The sequence below is a fragment of the Salvia splendens genome, chromosome 21, assembly GCF_004379255.2.
Source record: "Salvia splendens isolate huo1 chromosome 21, SspV2, whole genome shotgun sequence".
In the NCBI taxonomy this organism is placed as follows: Eukaryota; Viridiplantae; Streptophyta; class Magnoliopsida; order Lamiales; family Lamiaceae; genus Salvia; species Salvia splendens.
In genome coordinates this window covers 11,843,589-11,863,715 of record NC_056052.1, presented here as the reverse complement: position 1 = coordinate 11,863,715, position 20,127 = coordinate 11,843,589, and positions in this window count along the sequence as shown.

Genomic DNA, 20,127 nt, shown 5'->3' with positions numbered 1-20,127 from the left:
CTGTCGGATGAGAGCGGTTAGGGAGTCTTGCACTCATCGGGTTTCATCACTGTCATCCGAGGTCGGTGTAAGTCTTTTAATTGGCTCGTCACATGCTTGTCTCTACTAGATTTGCATCAATACACTTTTTCTTGAACATCATCATCGTTTTAGTCGTGAGTTGCAAGAGTTGTACCCATAGCCAACTGCACAAGACATCATCTTATATTCCAATTCATCAAACTAAAAAATCCATTGAGGAATTATGCTAATGAGTTTCTCTTTGTTATGGTTTCACTTGCAATTATTTTGTGATATATTCCATGCGTCATACAAACAAAAACTTTGGTAACAACACAGTTTTAATACAAAATTAATAAAATAAAAGAGAGAAGAAAGCAAAAATAGCTATTTTACTAATTTACATTAAAACTCATATCGTTTCCAAAGTTTCTATTTTAAAAAAACGAATGGAGTATATAAAAATATATTTGAATTATGTCGAAAACAACATTAAAAGGAAACAATCTTGGTACCATAAATTTTTGTTTCTATTTACTCCCTCTCCCTCTCCCTCTGTCCATGAAAAATAATTTCATTTTGTCAATTTGGAATGTATACAAAAAATAGTCCCCTTTCTGAAAATGGAAAGTTTACGTCTTATACTTAGCCCACTGTTTCTTCACCTCTCTTACTTTATCTACATTTTCTTCTCATCTCGCTCACTTTACCAATTTCTCATTAAAACATATGTCTTTCGCAAACTACTACTTTTGCTTTTTGTATAATGTTAATACACACTATTTTTGTATGTTTATGTCTGAAAATAGTCCCCTTTCTGAAAATGGAAAGTTTATGTCTGAAAATAGTGTGTATAAAGTGAGAAAAAATAGTCTCGTTTGTGAAAGACATGTGTTTTAAGTACACAACTATGTATAATGTTAATACACACTATTTTGTATGCAATTAGGAATGCCAATTGGGTAAACACGTTCGAATTTCCGAGGTATTCAGAATGTAAATTTTTAATACTAACCTTAACCCTTCAGATTTCGGGCTAATCTGTACAAACTATTTTTTTGAATGAACAATTGAAATGTTACAAAACAACATCTTTTGTCATAATACGGATAAATTTAAGAGGGAACATTTTTATTGTCCGCGAACTTTGTCAAACTATCATTTTAGATCCGTGAATTTGACAATATTATTTGAGGTTCGTCAACTACGAGTTAATATCAATCGGAGAAATATATTACTATTTCTAAGTTTTTCCGGACGAAAATACAATCAGCCGTGAAGGTTATATATTTTTGACTAATTTTCTAACTATAATTTCTCCTTCAATATTATCACTTAATTATGTGACAAGCAAGAAAAGTTCACTCTTCAAGTTTTTATAATTAAAGAATTTTAAAATATTTTTGAGATATGGATACTCGTAATTAACGTCACAGTTAATAGACTATACTTGAATATTAATATATTATTTTATTATTAAAAAATATATTAAAATATTTTATTTAGAATATATTTTATTAAAAAATATAAAATTAAAATTTTAATATACTTTATTTTTAAGCTCGGATTCAAGAGAAGACTAAGGCTACGAGATTCAATCTTTGGATTCTATTATCATAGTTCTTATGTTTTCTATATTTTCCCTACAAGCTATGGGTCTAGTATATTTGTTTATGAGTAGCTAAATTCATAAAATTATAGGGATGTGTTATTAATGACTTTGGTTTATACAATTCCTATTTATATCCATTCTAAGTAGTGGATAACGCTTCATGTTTGAGTGACACATTCTATGATGATTTATTAGATTGCAAAGTAATCGAAAGAGGATTTGCATGCTAGAATAACTTAGTTGACACTACAATTAATTCCCCTTAAAACAGTACTTTTAATTGAGAATGAGAACAAATTGAGTCTTATGTGTTTTTTGTAGTTGTTAATCTAGGATTGATGTCCTAGTGTGCATCTACTTTGTGCCTCATGTACAATATTTATGTGACTCGTTCCAGTAAAGCATGAACCGTGCTAGGGATGTTGTAGTTGAAACTTGTATAAACCATAACTGTGAAAGCACATCCTTAGAATTCCGTTTTATCTCTGTGTTTTATTTGCAATTATTAATTTGTTTCTGTTATTTTCAAGCTTTTAGTTTTCGAAACCAAACCTAATCGTGTTTGAAAGAAGCTTAGTAATTGATAATCAATCTGTGATCGTATTCCCTCTGTTCGATATTTCTGTATTGACTCTTAGCTATACTATATATTTGTAGGTATTTTTAGTGCTGCTAAATAATGCATCACTATATACCATTATTTCATAATCAATCTGAACCCCACCACACGCTCACTTCAAGAATCAATATACATAGCGCTATAATTTCATGTAACTTTTGGCTAGTACCAGTGAAACAAATAGGCAAACATATTTCATGGAGTACTATGAATCTAGCTTTGACCAAATGAACGGTCTACTTTTGAAAAATTGCAATTTGGAACTCCCTCCGTCTGAACTTAACTGTTATTTTGGCAAAGAAATTTAGGTGATGGTATTTAGTTAATTAAATTAATAATAGTAAAGTAAGAGAGAATAAAGCAAGAAAGAGAGAGAATAAGAGTGAGAATGAAGTAAGAAAGAGAATAAAATATGAGAGATGAGTCAATTAATTATTACCGAAAGAAAAAATGTCTCACTTAGGTTGAAACATACCAAAATAAAAACCGTCTCACTTATACTTGGATAGAAGGGGTGTGTTATAATGTTATATTCATGTCAATGCATTTTCCATATTATAATACTACTACTTTCATTTATAATATAAGCCATGCAAAATCAACCATGTAGTTCTGTTTTCCTAATGGAGAAAGAATTTATTTGGATCTCCCATACATAAATATGAAGCAAATATCTTGAAAGTCTAATAAGGAATAGTACTCCATTTGTTCTATAATATTGGAGTCATTTTGCTATTTTGGTACATTCCATAATAATGGAATTATTTCCCTTTATAGCAAAAAAGTCAATACAGGGACTGGTGATGATTATAACATAAATCTTAATGATCTATAAATTGAAAATAGTTCCTAGTTTATACATTAGAATTAGTTTTTCTCTGATTTAACTACTTGGTTTAACTCTTCTATTTCCTCTGATTCTTCACTATACATAAAAAAAAAAGGAAAGGGAGGGAGAAAGATGAGAAGAAAAAGATGACAAGGCATAGGTGCTGGCCATTTAAGATTTTGCGCATGTAATTGGTTAAAACAAGCCAACTTCATGTATCATCATAACAACAGACTAAAAGATTTTGCATCACTAAGAGGATCCTGCTGTCCTGAGCTTCTCTATCAAATCCTCAGACGAAGAGTTTCAAAGTCAACAATTACCTCTTAATATGAGCAATTGGGAAACTGATTTTTATTAGATGACAAATCAATTAGTGTGATGGTATATTGAATATTGACGTAGTTTACCAATCATTTACAATCTTGAAACCAAGATCAGGTTTTTACAATGTGATTCACTTATAGACTCATTTAAGCAACATACACTTCAATATACATTTATTTTATAAAATCATGGAAGCACCGTACACTTCAACTATTATTGCAAACTCCTCAGAGTTGGAAGTACTGCTGCAAAATTTGATTAACATGAGGCATAGAGTTCAACATTGTAAGTATACTGGTATTTGAACCACATCTCGTTAGAACCTGTCATATTTCTCAAACCATCACCAATTCTTCCAATATACTCAAAAATTATTTCATGCTCTGTGTTTACCCATCAAATACAGTTCCACTAATGTCACGACCGCCCATAGGGTTAATAAAAGCGGGCGATCGCGACTTAAAGGTGCTTAATGGACAGGCATAGAAGACTAGGGTTTTCAACAAGAGTTTGACCAAGAATCTAAGTTTAATAAATAAAACAACCAAAAGTATTTATGTTCAACAAGTAAATGACTAAGGGTTTAGCATTTATTCAAAATAAGTAACGAGTTTGCAAATATCCCAAATGAAACAGTTTTTTTTTTAAATTTAAATAAAAAGTATGTAAAGCAAACATCACAGCGGAAGCATCCAAGAGAAGAGTGACGTCATGTGTGAAGACACAACGACACTCGGAGTTTCAAAACGACCATAGTTTATTATTAATTCTGCTCAACACCACCAACCGCTCGTCGCTGCTCAACCTGCACATAGAGAAAACATATGCAGGGCTGAGTACTATAAAAATAATACTCAGTGGCTCATGCCCGAAAATATTTTAAATAAAGTTTATCATATTATCATGCCATTCGTAGGTAACCATCGGGGTTTGAGCTTTATAAAGGCGATGCACCAAAATATTTTCCATTGTTCAAAATAGCGACTGCGCAGTCATTTTTCCCCATCGTCATCAACCATATCTGCCAATACATGACAAGGAATGCGGCCGCAAACCAGGTCACTAGACCGGCCAGCCCGTACGCTAGCACACAGTCTACCATAGGTGTACACTAATCCAAGTAGGGTTTGCGGCCCTACGAGGACCCGAATTCGATTTATATAACAGTGGCAACAACCACATCAGATAGGCACGTTAAAACAAATCACGGCGTGATAAACGCTTTAAACAACCCTTATAGCTCCACAGTCATACGTAAAAGATTTTAGTAAAAGAAAACCCACAAAAATGTAGGGTAGAAAAGAAGCCCACCTCGACCGTTTAGATTTCGACTACTGCTTTCCCTTTGTTATCACACTTCGCGCACGAGTTATTATCTTTAGATAATATATATATCTTATCAGTCACAACCATCGACTTAATATTATGCATGTCTGTTAGTGTTTGAGCTCATCAAGATCGGACTGAGCTGGTGGAAGAATCAAGTCAGGAAATAGCTGTTGGGAACCGAAACAGAAACTAGCCGTTGGAAACGGTTATAACCGTTTTCGGCAAAAGGAAGCTGTTCGCCAAAAGGTGTTCGCCAGAAGGTGTTCGGCAAAAGGTGTTCGCCAAAAGGTGTTCGCCAAAAGGTGTTCGGCAAAAGGTGTTCGCCAAAAGGTGTTCGGACAAAAGGAAGCTGTTCGGCAAAGGAAGCTGTTCGGCAAAGGAAACTGTTCGGCGGTTTTTCTTGATCGATACTACTTAAGGAAGTTGCGATTCATTCCAGAAACAACAACAACAGAAATCAAAGTGATAGAGAGAGAATTCAAGAGAGGAAGTGTTATCTTTCAGCTGTGCGTTTTTAGCTCTCGAAGCAAGAAGTTTTCGGGCGAGTTGAGGGTTTTCCATCTTGTAAATTCTTGAGAGTTTTGAGTGCTCTTGTGTTTGTAATCTCTCGAGTGATCAATAAAGAAACACACCAGATTCTGCCCGTGGATGTAGGCTTACGCCGAACCACGTAATTCGCTTGTGTTCTTCCTTGCATCTTGTCATTTCATTAATTTCCTTTTCGATCGTCACAACCATAAGTTCGTTCTTCACAACGTGGCGCCGTCTGTGGGAACTTCAATCCACTGAATTGATCGAGAAGGCACAAAGTTTTGGGAGTTCTTTCTTTGTCCTCAAGAAGGCGCTCAACCTGTTTGAATAATGGCTGCAGCAAGGTTTGATGTTGAAAAGTTCACAGGCCGAAATGATTTTGGCCTATGGAGGCTGAAGATGAAAGCAATCTTGATGCAACAGGGTTTATGGGAAACCCTAAATGGTGGAGGCAGTAATGAGGGGGAGAAGCCCGAGCCTGATGAAAAGGAGAAGGCAAAGGCTCAAGACAGAGAGTACAAGGCATATAGTACCTTGATACTCAACCTCAATGACAGAGTCCTCAGAGAAGTTTCAAAGGAGGAGACAGCGGCTGGAGTTTGGTCCAAGTTGGAGTCATTATACATGGCCAAATCTTTGGCAAATCGGCTGCACCTGAAGCAGAAACTTCTCACTTTCAAGATTGCTGATGGAAAAGGTGTGTTGGAACAGCTCGAAGAATTTGGGAAGTGCATCGATGATCTTGAGAACATTGATGAAGAGATTAAAGATGAGGACAAGGCTCTGATGTTGTTGAATTCCTTGCCACCAAGTTATGAGCATTTCAAGGATGCTATACTTCTTGGTAGAGAGTCCAAGATTGGATATGAAGAGGTGTACTCTGCTCTAAAGCTCAAGGAAATCCAGAAATCTAATCCAAAGTCCACTGAAATGGTGTCTGAGAGTCTGAGTGTTACTGATCACAAGAAGAATGTGAAAAGAAAGTCACAGAAGAAGCCATGGAAAAACAAGACAGCTGACTGGAAAGAGACCAGATCATGCCATCACTGCAAGAAACCAGGCCACATAAAGAAGAATTGTTGGGTTTGGAAGAAGAAGCAGGCCGAGGAAGAGAATGGCAAGAACAATGCTGATATTGCAGAAGAGTTGGTGGTCCCGGAGGCTCTGTGTGTGACTGAGGACATGGAAGAACTTCCATGGATCATGGATTCTGGATGTAGCTTCCACATGTGTCCAACTAGAAGTCATTTTGAGGAAATCAAGAATGCAGCTGGATCAGTTTTGTTAGGAAATGACCAGATATGCAGAATCAGAGGAGTTGGGTCCATCAGGCTTAGACTTCATGATGGCTCCATCAGGTTACTCACTGGTGTGAGGTTTATTCCAGAGATTAAGAGGAATTTGATCTCTATTGGAGTGTTGGATGCAGCAGGATATAATTGCATATTGTCTGATGGGATTATGAACATCGTCAAGAATGGTGATGTTGTTATGATGGCTGAGAGAAAGAGAAGCCTATACTATCTAAAGGCAAGTGTGGTTACTGGATCTGTGAATCTGGTATTAGACTTAAGAATGTGGCATCTCAGACTCGGACACTTGGGAGAAAATGGAATCAAAGAATTGGCCAAGAAGGAGCTGATTAAGCTGGAAAATCCCAATGAGCAGTTGGGTTTGTGTGAGCAATGTGTGCTCGGAAAGAGTAAGAAACTGCCCTATGGGAGAGGAATTCACAGCTCAAGGTCACCACTAGACTATGCCCACAGTGACTTGTGGGGCCCAGCTACACCAGCTTCATTGGGTGGAGGTAGATACTTTCTATCCATTATTGATGATTTTTCTAGAAAATTATGGGTGTTTATCTTGAAGGAAAAGTCAGAGACATTCATGAAATTCAAGGAGTGGTGTAGGGAAGTGGAGGTGGAGAAAGGGTGTTCTTTGAAGTGTTTAAGAACTGATAATGGGCTGGAGTTTCTGAGTGGGGAGTTTGATTCTTTCTGCAAGCAGAAAGGTATGAAGAGGCATAGGACATCTCCATCTAATCCCCAACAGAATGGAGTCGCTGAGCGCATGAATAGAACCATCCTAGAGCGAGTTAGATGTATGCTCTTTGGCTCTGGAATGGCTAAGAGATTCTGGGGTGAGGCTGTGAGTATGGCAGCAGTTCTCATCAATAGAAGTCCTTCTTCAGCTATAGCTTTTGACACTCCTGATCAGAGATGGTATGGAAAGGCCATGGATTATTCGAATATGAAGATTTTTGGTTGTATGGCTTATGCACACATCAGGCAAAGTAAGTTGGAGCCAAGGGCCTTGAGATGTGTGATGATTGGATACCAAAGGGGAGTGAAGGGCTACAGGCTGTGGTGCATAGAGCCAGGAAATCAGAAAGTTATTATCTCTAGAGATGTGCAATTTGAAGAAAGTAGGATGCCATTTCTGGAAAAGGCTCAAGAGAGCCAGAGGCCATCTCATTCTGAGAAAGAACCAGAGCCTGAGAGGATGGTGGAGATGGGTGTTCCAGAACCTGAGGAGGCTGAGGAATCAGTTCAGGTGGAGGTTTCTGGAGCAGATAGAACTGCTGAGCCTGAACAGCAGATGGGAAATCATAGTGAACAAGAAGAAGCAGGTGCTGATGTGTTGAACCCTGAGCAGCAGGATTTGGGTGACTATGTTCTAGCCAGAGATAGGGTCAGAAGAATCCCTAAACCATCTACAAGATACAGTGAAGAAGAATACTTGCTATATGCACTATGTGTTGCAGAAAACATAGAGTATGCAGAGCCTTCAAGCTTCAAGGAAGCTATGAGTTCTAAGGAGAGCAAGCAGTGGATGGAGGCTATGATAGATGAAATACAGTCCCTGATCAAAAACAAGACATGGGTGCTTGTGAAGAGACCTTCCACACAAAAACCAGTGAGTTGTAAGTGGATATACAAGAAAAAGTTGGAGGTTGGGAACAAGATTAGGTTCAAGGCTAGGCTTGTAGCTCGGGGGTTCACACAAGAGGAGGGAATAGACTATAATGAAGTATTTTCTCCAGTGGTAAAGCATGCCTCAATCAGAATTTTGCTAGCTATAGTTACTCAAAGAAGTTGGTTTTTGGACCAACTTGATGTGAAGACAGCCTTTCTTCATGGAGAGCTTGAGGAAACTATATACATGAATCAGCCAGAGGGATTTGTGATACATGGGAGTGAAGATAAGGTTTGTCTACTAAAGAAAAGTCTATACGGTTTGAAGCAAGCAAGTAGACAATGGCATATCAAGTTTGATGAACATATGCAGAGTATGGGATTTATAAATTCCAGATATGATAGTTGTGTCTACTTCAAATCAAAGTCTGAGGGACCTGCTGTGTATTTGCTATTATATGTAGACGACATCTTGCTTGCTGGACCAGATAGACAGGAGCTAGATAGGGTGAAAGCCTTATTGAAAAAGGGATTTGAAATCAAGGATCTGGGGAGTGCTAGCAAGATTTTGGGAATGGATATATTCAGAAGTGCAGATAAGAGGGTGTTGTGGTTGTCCCAAGAAGGCTACATTCAGAAAGTACTGCACAAATATCAGATTGACAAGAGTAGAACAACCTCAGTTCCACTATCACAACAGACTAAGCTGTCCAAATCACAATGTCCCAGAAATCAGCAAGAAGAAAGAGAGATGAGCCAGATACCTTATTCCAACATAGTTGGGAGTGTGATGTATATGATGATATGCACAAGGCCTGATATTTCTCATGCGGTAAGCGTGGTGAGCAGATACATGTCCTGTCCGGGAAGAGAGCACTGGTTGTTTTGAAAGGGATTCTCAAGTATCTTAAAGGAAGTAGTGATCTGGGAATAATGTTCAAATCAGAGAATGAAGGAGATAAGGATAGCATTATTGGGTTTTGCGATTCAGATTATGCAGCTAACCTTGATAATAGGCGCTCACAATCTGGGTACATATTTACCTTGTTCGGCTCCGCGGTGAGCTGGAAGTCTAATCTCCAATCCGTAGTGGCTCTATCGACGACGGAGGCAGAGTATATAGCTCTTGCTGAGGCAGTAAAGGAAAGCTTCTGGCTTAGGGGTATAGTTGGTGATTTTGGGGTGAAGCAAGAGAATGTTGTGATCAAGTGCGACAGCAATAGCGCGATTTGTCTTTCGAAACATCAGACATATCATGAACGCAGCAAACATATAGACGTGAGGCTGCATTTCATTCGAGATGAGGTTGAGAAGGGTGCGGTGAAGATTGAGAAGGTCAGCACCGAGAACAATGCGGCTGATGCACTTACTAAAGCCCTACCGAGATCCAAGTTCCGACATTGCTTGGATTTGGTTGGGGTGGTCCGAAATTTGTAAGTATGGGAAGGAAGGTGGAACTGGTGGTGATGGATCTTAGATTGCTCAAAGGTGGAGGATTTGTTAGTGTTTGAGCTCATCAAGATCGGACTGAGCTGGTGGAAGAATCAAGTCAGGAAATAGCTGTTGGGAACCGAAACAGAAACTAGCCGTTGGAAACGGTTATAACCGTTTTCGGCAAAAGGAAGCTGTTCGCCAAAAGGTGTTCGCCAGAAGGTGTTCGGCAAAAGCTGTTCGCCAAAAGGTGTTCGGCAAAAGGTGTTCGCCAAAAGGTGTTCGCCAAAAGGTGTTCGGACAAAAGGAAGCTGTTCGGCAAAGGAAGCTGTTCGGCAAAGGAAGCTGTTCGGCAAAGGAAACTGTTCGGCGGTTTTTCTTGATCGGTACTACTTAAGGAAGTTGCGATTCATTCCAGAAACAACAACAACAGAAATCAAAGTGATAGAGAGAGAATTCAAGAGAGGAAGTGTTATCTTTCAGCTGTGCGTTTTTAGCTCTCGAAGCAAGAAGTTTTCGGGCGAGTTGAGGGTTTTCCATCTTGTAAATTCTTGAGAGTTTTGAGTGCTCTTGTGTTTGTAATCTCTCGAGTGATCAATAAAGAAACACACCAGATTCTGCCCGTGGATGTAGGCTTACGCCGAACCACGTAATTCGCTTGTGTTCTTCCTTGCATCTTGTCATTTCATTAATTTCCTTTTCGATCGTCACAACCATAAGTTCGTTCTTCACAATGTCTCTATCGTTTTCCCTTTCCCCCCCCCCCCCTTTGAACAGCGCATCATGTCAACACATATATCAATCAAGTAATTCACTTATAACAACATAGTGTTTTTGTGAAGACAGAGATCTGGCAGCACTGCGCAACTATTTTATAAAAATTATTAAAATTTTATCCGACTTCCGTTGGGGCTAAAACTTTACCACAATGCAGTAGACTCATCAATTAACTTCCAGTTTAAATTTCATATCAAAATACCCCTTTTTGGTAGGTCAAAAAGGACAACGTAACCTACTGGTCGATAAAATATTTTCTGCCAGAAATGCGCAGTCAACTTTAAAAATTCACCAAAACTCCATCTTTTATCCAAATGAGTTGAAATTCACACACAACATAGAAGACATCAAGATATTTACTCAGGAAAAAGAATCGATCAAATCGGAGTTCATTTGGTTGGTAAAATGCATGTCGGAACATACTGTCCGAACTTACAGCTTTTCATGCCTTTAAAAATTTGAATTAGGGTTTATCCCTATTTATTCAAAATCAACCTTTTCATGGGTTTAACACACAACCATGCTCAAAAGGGTCCTTATACTCATGCTCTCATAACATCATACATCATTCACCATAGATTCATTAATTCATCAAATAAATCCATTCAAAGCGCAATCAAACATACTGATACGACAGGAGCATGGAGGGTCTACCGCCGAGGAAATCGGGGGGTAGTTTGGCCGAGTGAGAAGAGTAGGGAAGCAGGCGCGGCAGACGCGGCGTGTGGAGGAAAATAAGGAAGCAATCGAAGGAAACGGGAAGCGGCTAGTTTGTTAGTTTGTTCCTATTTTATTGCGATTCAATTATTTCTTGTTGTATCCATAGTCTATAAATATAGAGACTCTAGTGAGAATAGGGATATCTCGTTAGTGATCACTTGTTTTGGACGGACGGATTGTCGTAGGCCTCCGTAGTGAGGATTGTCTTTTGGGTCTTGAATTCTATCAATAAAGTCCGCAAATTTCCCCACAAACATTATTGTGAGTGTGTGCGCGTGTGGTGATTACAATCAAAGGGTACAACTCGTGCCCGGCTCAACCGTGCTGCCTTTACTCCGCTAATAATTGGTGCGGTGAACGATGGTGAACTCTCGAGGTGATTCTCGCCTTGACGTGGAGGAGAAGGCAAATGCGGAACTCAACGAACGAGTCACAAATTTGGAATCCAAGCTCGACTCCTTGTTGGTCGAGCTGCGTGCGGGATTCGCGTCCCTCACCCCGGTACCAAGGTCCCTCTGGAGGGCGAGGCTTCCTCCGAGAACCGGGAATCAAATTTAGTTTCAACCGGAAACAATTCCGCATCCCCTATGCCGACTTTTGACGGCACTGACGCCCTCGCATGGCTGGCAAGGGCGGAGCAGTACTTCCTGATTTCGGATACGGCACCCGAGAAGCAGGTGGGCGTAGCCATGGTGGCACTGGCTGGCGCCGCCCTCCCCTGGTATCAGCTCCTGCAGAAACGGGTTCCAGACCTCTCCTGGGCACGGTTTGCTCGTGAGTTGATGAAGCGTTTCAGGGGAAATGGGGCCCTGGACGAGTACGAGGCCTTTGCGGCAGTCCGCCACACGGGCTCCCTCGCTGAATATGTGGCAGCCTTCGAGGCTCGCCTCGCACAGGTACCAGATATAGCCTGTCACCAGTACCTCGGGTTCTTCATGGCAGCCCTCCGTCCCGAAGTGCGCCTCCAGATGAAAGCCGCCAAGATTACGTCGTATGAGGACGCTGTAGAGTTGGCACTGGACATCGACCTGCTCGCTTCACAGCACCCGCCGCGGGCAGCTCCTCCCCCCTTCCACGGTGTGTCTCAGCCCTACGTCGGCCAGTAACGCCGTCCAACAGCAACCGGCTACTCGAACCCTCCATCTCAGTTCTGCTCCACGGGGTCATCCCGGCCGGTGTCCAAACGCTTCCGGAATATTTCACCGGAGGAGTATAGGAGGCACATCGCGGCCGGCACATGTGTCAAGTGCGGTCTTAAGTTTAGCCCGACTCACAAGTGCCCGCCCAAGACCCTCAATGTCCTCATCTGCGAAGAAGACGAGCTGCCAGCAGAGGACCTGGAGCTCGAGGACCCTACGGAGCTGGAGGATATGAGTAAACCGAAACTCTCCGTTTTATCCCTACATGGCTTGGACACGGCAAATACCATGAAATTGTTCGGCCATGTGGGTCAGCAGCAGGTCAAGATCATGGTGGATAGCGGGGCTAACTACTGTTTCATCTCCGAGCAGTGCGCCCAACTGCTCCAACTGCGGATCACCCCAACGTCGCCCTACTCAGTCGTACTAGGGGACGGCTCCACGCGGCGTGCGGCTGGAATCTGCAAAGGGGTCACGGTCACAATGGCAAACGAGGACTTCACCATATCTTGCTATGTGTTCCCCCTTCGCAACATCGATATCATTTTGGGAGTGTCGTGGCTCGCCTCCCTGGGGTACGTCATGGTCAATTGGCAACATTCCTCGATGGATTTCTCCGTCCACGGCAGACCCGTGTCCCTCAAGGGGAACCCATCCCTCATGCGGCGGGCCTGCTCCACCGGGGACCTCCGTCGCCTGGAGGAAGGCGACTGCGGATGGATCCTCCACTCAATAGACACCACACCGTCAGCTTCTCCTTTCGGCATCGACCCGGCCCTATCGGCCGAGGCCACGGACCAATTGCGGCATCTGATCAGGCAATACCCCGAAATCACGGAGTTCGCAACCGACCTACCACCCCGCCGCCAGATTGACCACAGAATACCACTTATACCAGGGATATAACCCGTCTCCGTTCGTCCATACCGTTACAATCATCTACAGAAGGACAAAATGGAAAAGCTCGTGGCGGAAATGCTGGAGTCAGGCGTAATCCAGCCCAGCACAAGTCCATTCTCCAGCCCGGTACTCCTCGTTCACAAAAAAAAGATGAATCTTTGAGGTTTTGCGTGGACTACCGGGAGTTGAACAAAAGGACGGTTTCGGACAAGTACCCAATTCCGGTGATACAGGAACTGTTGGACGAACTACATGGGGCCCGATGGTTCAACAAGATCGACTTGAAGGTGGGGTACCACCAAATCCGGGTGGCGACCGAGGACGTCCCAAAAACCGCTTTCCGAACCCACTCCGGCCATTACAAGTTCTTGGTAATGCCATTCGGCCTCACCAATGCCCCGACTACCTTCCAGAGCCTCATGAATGATATTTTCAGGCTGGCATTGCGGAAGTATGTGTTAGTTTTTTTCGACGATATCCTCGTCTACAGTACCTCGTGGCCCGACCATCTGCGCCACCTACACTTGGTTTTCACGGCCCTGCAGGCTCACTCACTCGTGGTGAACGCAAAGAAGTGCCTCCTTGGCTGAGACAGCGTCGAATATTTAGGCCACATCGTGTCCTTCGAAGGCGTTAAGATGGACCCGGCCAAGATCTCAGCAGTCCTCCGCTGGCCCACCCCATCTTTGTTGAAGGGCGTGCGCGGGTTCCTTGGCCTAACCGGGTATTACCGCCGTTTCATCCGCGACTACGACAAAATTGCAGCGCCCCTCACGGACCTATTGAAAAACCCCCAGTCCACGACCCCGAAGAGACCATGGGCATGGCCACCAGCGGCCGCCTCGGCATTCGAGGCACTCAAGACGGCATTGACATCAGCCCCCCTCCTCAAAATGCCTGATTTTTCCAAAGAATTCGTGATCGAGTGCGATGCCTCGGGCCGCGGCCTAGGGGCAGTTCTAATGCAAGATCGTCAACCGATTGCATACTTCAGAAAGAGCCTGGCCGGCCGCTGGTTAGCCAGGTCCGCATACGAGAAGGAGCTTATGGCTCTCGTCCTCGCCATTCATCATTGGCGGCCATACTTGCTAGGCCGCCGGTTTGTGGTCCACACCGACCAACGCAGCTTGCGGCAACTCCTAGCCCACCCTTTGGCGACTCCGGCACAACAAAATTGGGCGGCAAAGCTGCTGGGGTACGACTTCACGATCATCTATAAGGAGGGAAAGCTGAACCGGGCGGCCGACGCCCTCTCCCGGCGAGACGACGAGCCTTTGGAACTCTCGGCCTTGTCCCTTCCAGCTTGGCCGGAGTGGTCAACCATGCAGAGCGACTTAGCTGCGGACCCCGTGTTCCTAGACATCAAGACGGCCCTAGAGGCAGGCCGGCCAGCCGCCCGACACTACGAGCTGGTGCACGGCACCCTTTTCTACAAAGGGAGGATCGTCGTCCCTCCCCACTCCCCGTGGATACCCAGGCTCCTCGCCGAGTTCCACGTGACACCAACAGGGGGCATTCAGGGGCATACCGCACCTATCGCCGGTAGGCTTCCAACGTCTATTGGCCAGGCATGATGAAGAGGGTCTCCCAGTTCGTCGCGGCATGTGCGACTTGCTAGAAGCACAAGTCCGACACGAGATCTCCAGCGGGCCTGCTGCAGCCACTACCAATTCCAGCTCGAGTTTGGGAGGTTGTCAGCATGGACTTCATTTCGGGATTGCCTCGAGCCGGAGGATTCGATTGCATCTTCGTTGTCGTCGACCGCCTATCCAAGTGTGGGCACTTCATCGGATTACGGCACCCCTTCACAGCCAGACAAGTAGCAGAGCTGTTTACCAACGAGGTAGTTCGCCTCCACGGTATACCCCGGTCCATCGTATCCGATCGCGACCCCATATTTTTGAGCTCGTTCTGGAAGGAGCTTTTCCGCGCCACGGGAACTAAACTAAAGATGAGCTCTGCATATCACCCGGAAACGGACGGCCAAACCGAGGTACTAAACAGATGTTTACAGACATACTTACGTTGTTTCTCGTCGGACCGGCCAAAGCAATGGAATAAATGGCTTGCTTGGGCGGAATACTGCTATAACACCAGCGTTCACTCCGCCTCGAGGATGACGCCCTTCGAAGTGGTCTACGGGTGAAACCCCTACATTGCACTCGTTCATTCCCGGGGAAATTCGAGCGCAAGCAGTCGTCGACACACTTCGCTCCCGCGATGAAAGGCTGGAATTATTGCGTCATCACCTCCGGCGGGCACAGGACTGAATGACTGCCTCGGCCTACAGGAAACGGCGGGATGTGGAGTTTGCCGTAGGGGATATGGTCTGTGTCCGGTTCCGACCACACCGGCAATCCACTCTTTTTTCCTCCCGCAACAAGAAGCTGGCTCCCCGTTTCTTCGGGCCATTTCGAATAGAGTCCCGCATTGGGGCAATAGCCTATCGCCTTCAGCTGCCCGAGTCGACCCACATACACCCCGTGTTCCACGTATCGCTGCTCAAACGAGCCGTAGGGGAGGCCACGGCAGAGGCAAACCTGCCCGATGGCCTAGGCGGCAATGACCCTCCTTTTCTGCCCGAAAAAGTGTTGGACACTCGATCTAACCAGCGAGATGGTGAGGTTCACATGGATGGACGTGGCAGAGGTGCAAGGCCAATTCCCTTTCTTCAGCCTTGCGGACAAGGCTGTTTCGATGGGTGGGGCAGTTGATACGACAGGAGCATGGAGGGTCTACCGCCGAGGAAATCGGGGGGTAGTTTGGCCGAGTGAGAAGAGTAGGGAAGCAGGCGCGGCAGACGCGGCGTGTGGAGGAAAATAAGAAAGCAATCGAAGGAAACGGGAAGCGGCTAGTTTGTTAGTTTGTTCCTATTTTATTGCGATTCAATTATTTCTTGTTGTATCCATAGTCTATAAATATAGAGACTCTAGTGAGAATAGGGATATCTCGTTAGTGATCACTTGTTTTGGACGACGGATTATCGTAGGCCTCCGTAGTGAGGATTGTCTTTTGGGTCTTGAATTCTATCAATAAAGTCCGCAAATTTCCCCACAAACATTATTGTGAGTGTGTGCGCGTGTGGTGATTACAATCAAAGGGTACAACTCGTGCCCGGCTCAACCGTGCTGCCTTTACTCCGCTAACACATACACACACAAATTCCTACCGATTGAATCCCTTAGATTTGAAATCCCTACACTCTCTACATGCATGAGGGAGTCAAAGAATGTTTAGATGGGGAGGAATGAAGAATAGGGTCTGATTTTTACCTCTCTTGGACGAAATAAACGGTAGGAACGAATAAAAATCTTGCTTCTTCAACAATCTCTTGGAAACTTCGAAAGGATCTTGAGTAGAGTAGAAGAACAAGTGTGGGAGAGTGGAGAAGAGGGAGGGGGCGTGTGATTGAGGTGGGAGGCGTGTGATTTGAGGTAGTTAGGAGTCTTTTATTTATAGAGTTTAGGGAATAGAATATCTCCCAATTAATTAGAGAATAATTGGAGAATAATCACAATAAAGATGGGAGAGATTTGGGGAGATTTGATGGAGGTAATTGGCGTGTAATTGATGGATAAATAAGAAGGATATTTCGAAAATCATGGCTATTTAATTAGCCTTTGATTTAAATTTGGTGTTTTCACGAAGCAGAATAAAATAATACGGAGTAGGAAAATTAATAAAAATCCTCCCAAATAATATGATAGTAGGCGTGTGAAATATTCCTCCCACAAGGAATAATTTCCAAATCTTTAATAAAATAGATTAGGGAAAGATTTGTTAGGACATTCCAATTAAAACATGGAAAGAAATAATTAAGGGATCAAAATAAAAATGAATAATTTCCTTCTCCTACAAATTAGGAGATTTCGAACCCCCCTAAGAAAATAATAGGGGCTGATTTTTATCAAGAAGGAAGTAAGGTAATTAGGCTTTAGGATTTAATTTGGATAATTATCCCAAAACAAATAATTAAATCCAAGAAATAGAATTCCTCTCCAATAATTTGGTAGTGGCCAATATTTCCACAATAAAAGGGCAAGGTAATTATTTATGATTCTATCTTAAATCTCACTCCCCTTAAAAATATAATTCACCGCAATATATTTCATTCCACATCAATTAATTTAAGCCACGCCATAAAATCAACGAAATTGACTAGGTCAAATCAAAATTAGGTCATCGAATCAATCACATAACAATTCATCATTTATTTCGTGACAATCAAAGCAATAAATGCAATGTCTTAGGGTTCCAAAATTAGGGTTTGAAAAGTGGGGCGTTACATCCTACCACTCTTAAAAGAAATTTCGTCCCGAAATTTGGTACTCTCATGAGAAGAGTTCAGGGTATAGATCCATCATCTTGTCCTCAAGCTCCCACGTGGCTTTTTCGTGCCCGTGATTTCTCCACTGCACTTTCACGTACGCAACTGGTCTATTCCTCACGTTCTCGACCCTTTGGTCTAGAATCGTTTGGGGTCTCTCCTCGTAGCTCAAGTCTGGGTTCAACGCGACTTCTTGGTAGTGAATCACGTGCTTTGGGTCAAACACGTATTTCCGCAACTGCGGCACATGAAAGACGTTGTGCACGTTCCCAAGGCTCGGGGGTAGCGCCAAACGGTAAGCAACAGGACCTACTCCTTCGAGGATTTCATAAGGTCCAATAAATCGCGGTTTCAACTTTCCCTTGACACCAAAATGCATTATCCCTTTCGACGGGGATACTTTGAGAAAAACCTTGTCGCCAGCTTGAAATTGTAAGTCGGTTCGTCGTACATCCGCGTATGACTTGTGTCTGTCTTGAGCTTCTTTTATCCTCGCACGAATTTTTCGAACGATTCTAACCATTTCTTCGACTGTGTCGGGCCCGAGTACCCTTCTCTCACCAACTTCGTCCCAGTAGAGCGGGGATCTACACTTTCTCCCGTACAAGGCTTCGTACGGAGCCATGTTTATCGTTGCCTGGAAACTGTTGTTGTAGGCGAATTCGATCAATGGGAGTGCGGACTCCCAACTCCCTCCTCGATCCAACACCACGGCTCTTAACATATCCTCAAGGGTTTGGATCATTCTTTCGGATTGCCCGCCCGTCTGCGGGTGAAAAGCGGTGCTGAAGTTCAGTCGAGTGCCTAACTCACGTTGTAGGCTGATCTAGAATCTCGATGTGAATTTCGGGTCACGGTCAGACGTGATCGTCACGGGGACTCCATGCAGTCGCACTATTTCTTTTATATACACTTGAGCTAGCTTGTTTGATCCATAGGTTATGCGTATCGGTATGAAGTGTGCACTCTTGGTGAGTCGGTCTGTAACTACCCATATTGCAGTATTCCCTCTTTGCGTCTTTGGCAAGGCTGTCACAAAGTCCATGGCAATGTGCTCCCATTTCCACTCGGGGATTTCTAGTGGTTGCAACTTTCCGTAAGGTCGTTGATGTAGAGCCTTCACCTGTTGGCAGGCTAAGCAACGCTCCACAAATGCCGCTATATCCCTCTTCATACCATTTCACCAGAAAGACTTCTTCAAGTCTTGATACATCTTCGTACTTCCTGGGTGGGCGGTGTAAGGGGTCTCATGTGCTTCACTCATCACTTCGTTTTTGAGTTCTTCGTCACTTGGTACGCAAAGTCTCCCTTTGAAGGTAAGGGCGTTGTCGGATTCCTCGTGAAAATCCCCCGATTCGCCAGTTCTTACTTCGACTCGAATTTCCTCAAATTTCGCATCCTTCAGCTGAGCTTCTATAATTCTAAACCTTAGGTCAGGTTCAACAACTAAAGTGGCGATTTGCGCTTCCACTGTTTCTGGTGCTCTCACCACTTCCAAACGCATCTTACTAAACTCGCGGACCAGGCTTTCTTCTTTGGTGAGCAAAGTGGCCAATTGGGCCTCGCTATCTTGGAGAACCCTTCTATAAACCTTCGGTAGTACCCCGCCAAACCTAGGAAACTCCGAATCTCGTTTGGTGTTGAAGATGCTTTCCTCTGTTGCACCGCCTTAACCTTAGCGGGATCTACTCGAATTCCTTCTTTCGACACGATGTGACCAAGGAAATTTACTTCCTTAAGCCAAAACTCACACTTGCTAAATTTGGCGTACAACTTCTCGCTCCTCAAGGTCTCCAAGGTGATTCGCAGATGTTCCTCGTGCTCCTTCTCATTCTTCGAGTAAACTAGCACGTCATCAATGAACACCAAGACAAACTTATCCAAGTAGGGATGAAACACTCGGTTCATCAAGTCCATGAATACCGCAGGTGCATTCGTCAAACCGAACGGCATTACGACAAATTCATAGTGACCATATCTCGTTCGAAAGGCCGTCTTTGGTATATCTTCTCGTCGGACTCTCAACTGATGATATCCGGACCTTAAGTCCATCTTCGAGAATACACCGGCTCCTCGAAGTTGATCGAATAGGTCATCTATCCTTGGCAGTGGATATTTGTTCTTGAGAGTCATCTTGTTCAGCTCCCGATAATCGATACACATTCTCATTGATCCGTCCTTCTTCTTTACAAAAAGCACAGGCGCGCCCCATGGTGAAACACTGGGACTAATAAAACCCAGGTCCATAAGCTCTTGGAGTTGTATCTTGAGTTCTTCTAACTCCTTAGGCGCCATTCTGTATGGTGTCTTAGACACAGGTGCCGACCCTGGTGCTAGATCGATAGTGAACTCCAATTATCGATCTGGCGGTGGTCCAGGCAAGGCTTCAGGAAAAACGACCGGAAATTCCCGTACGACGGCTACGTCTTCCATTTTCCTTTCTTCTTTCTCCCCTCCTTGTAGATAGACAAGATAAGCAGAACGTCCTTTCCTCATCATCGTACTAGCTTGGAGCGCGGAAATGACAGAGGTTCGCCGGTTCATCGAGATTCCATAGCATAAGGTGGGTTCCTTGCCCGGGGCTTGTAGAGATATCTGTCTCTCCTTACAACGAATCGTCACAAAATTCGAGGTCAACTAATCCATTCCTAAAATTACGTCAAAGTCTCCA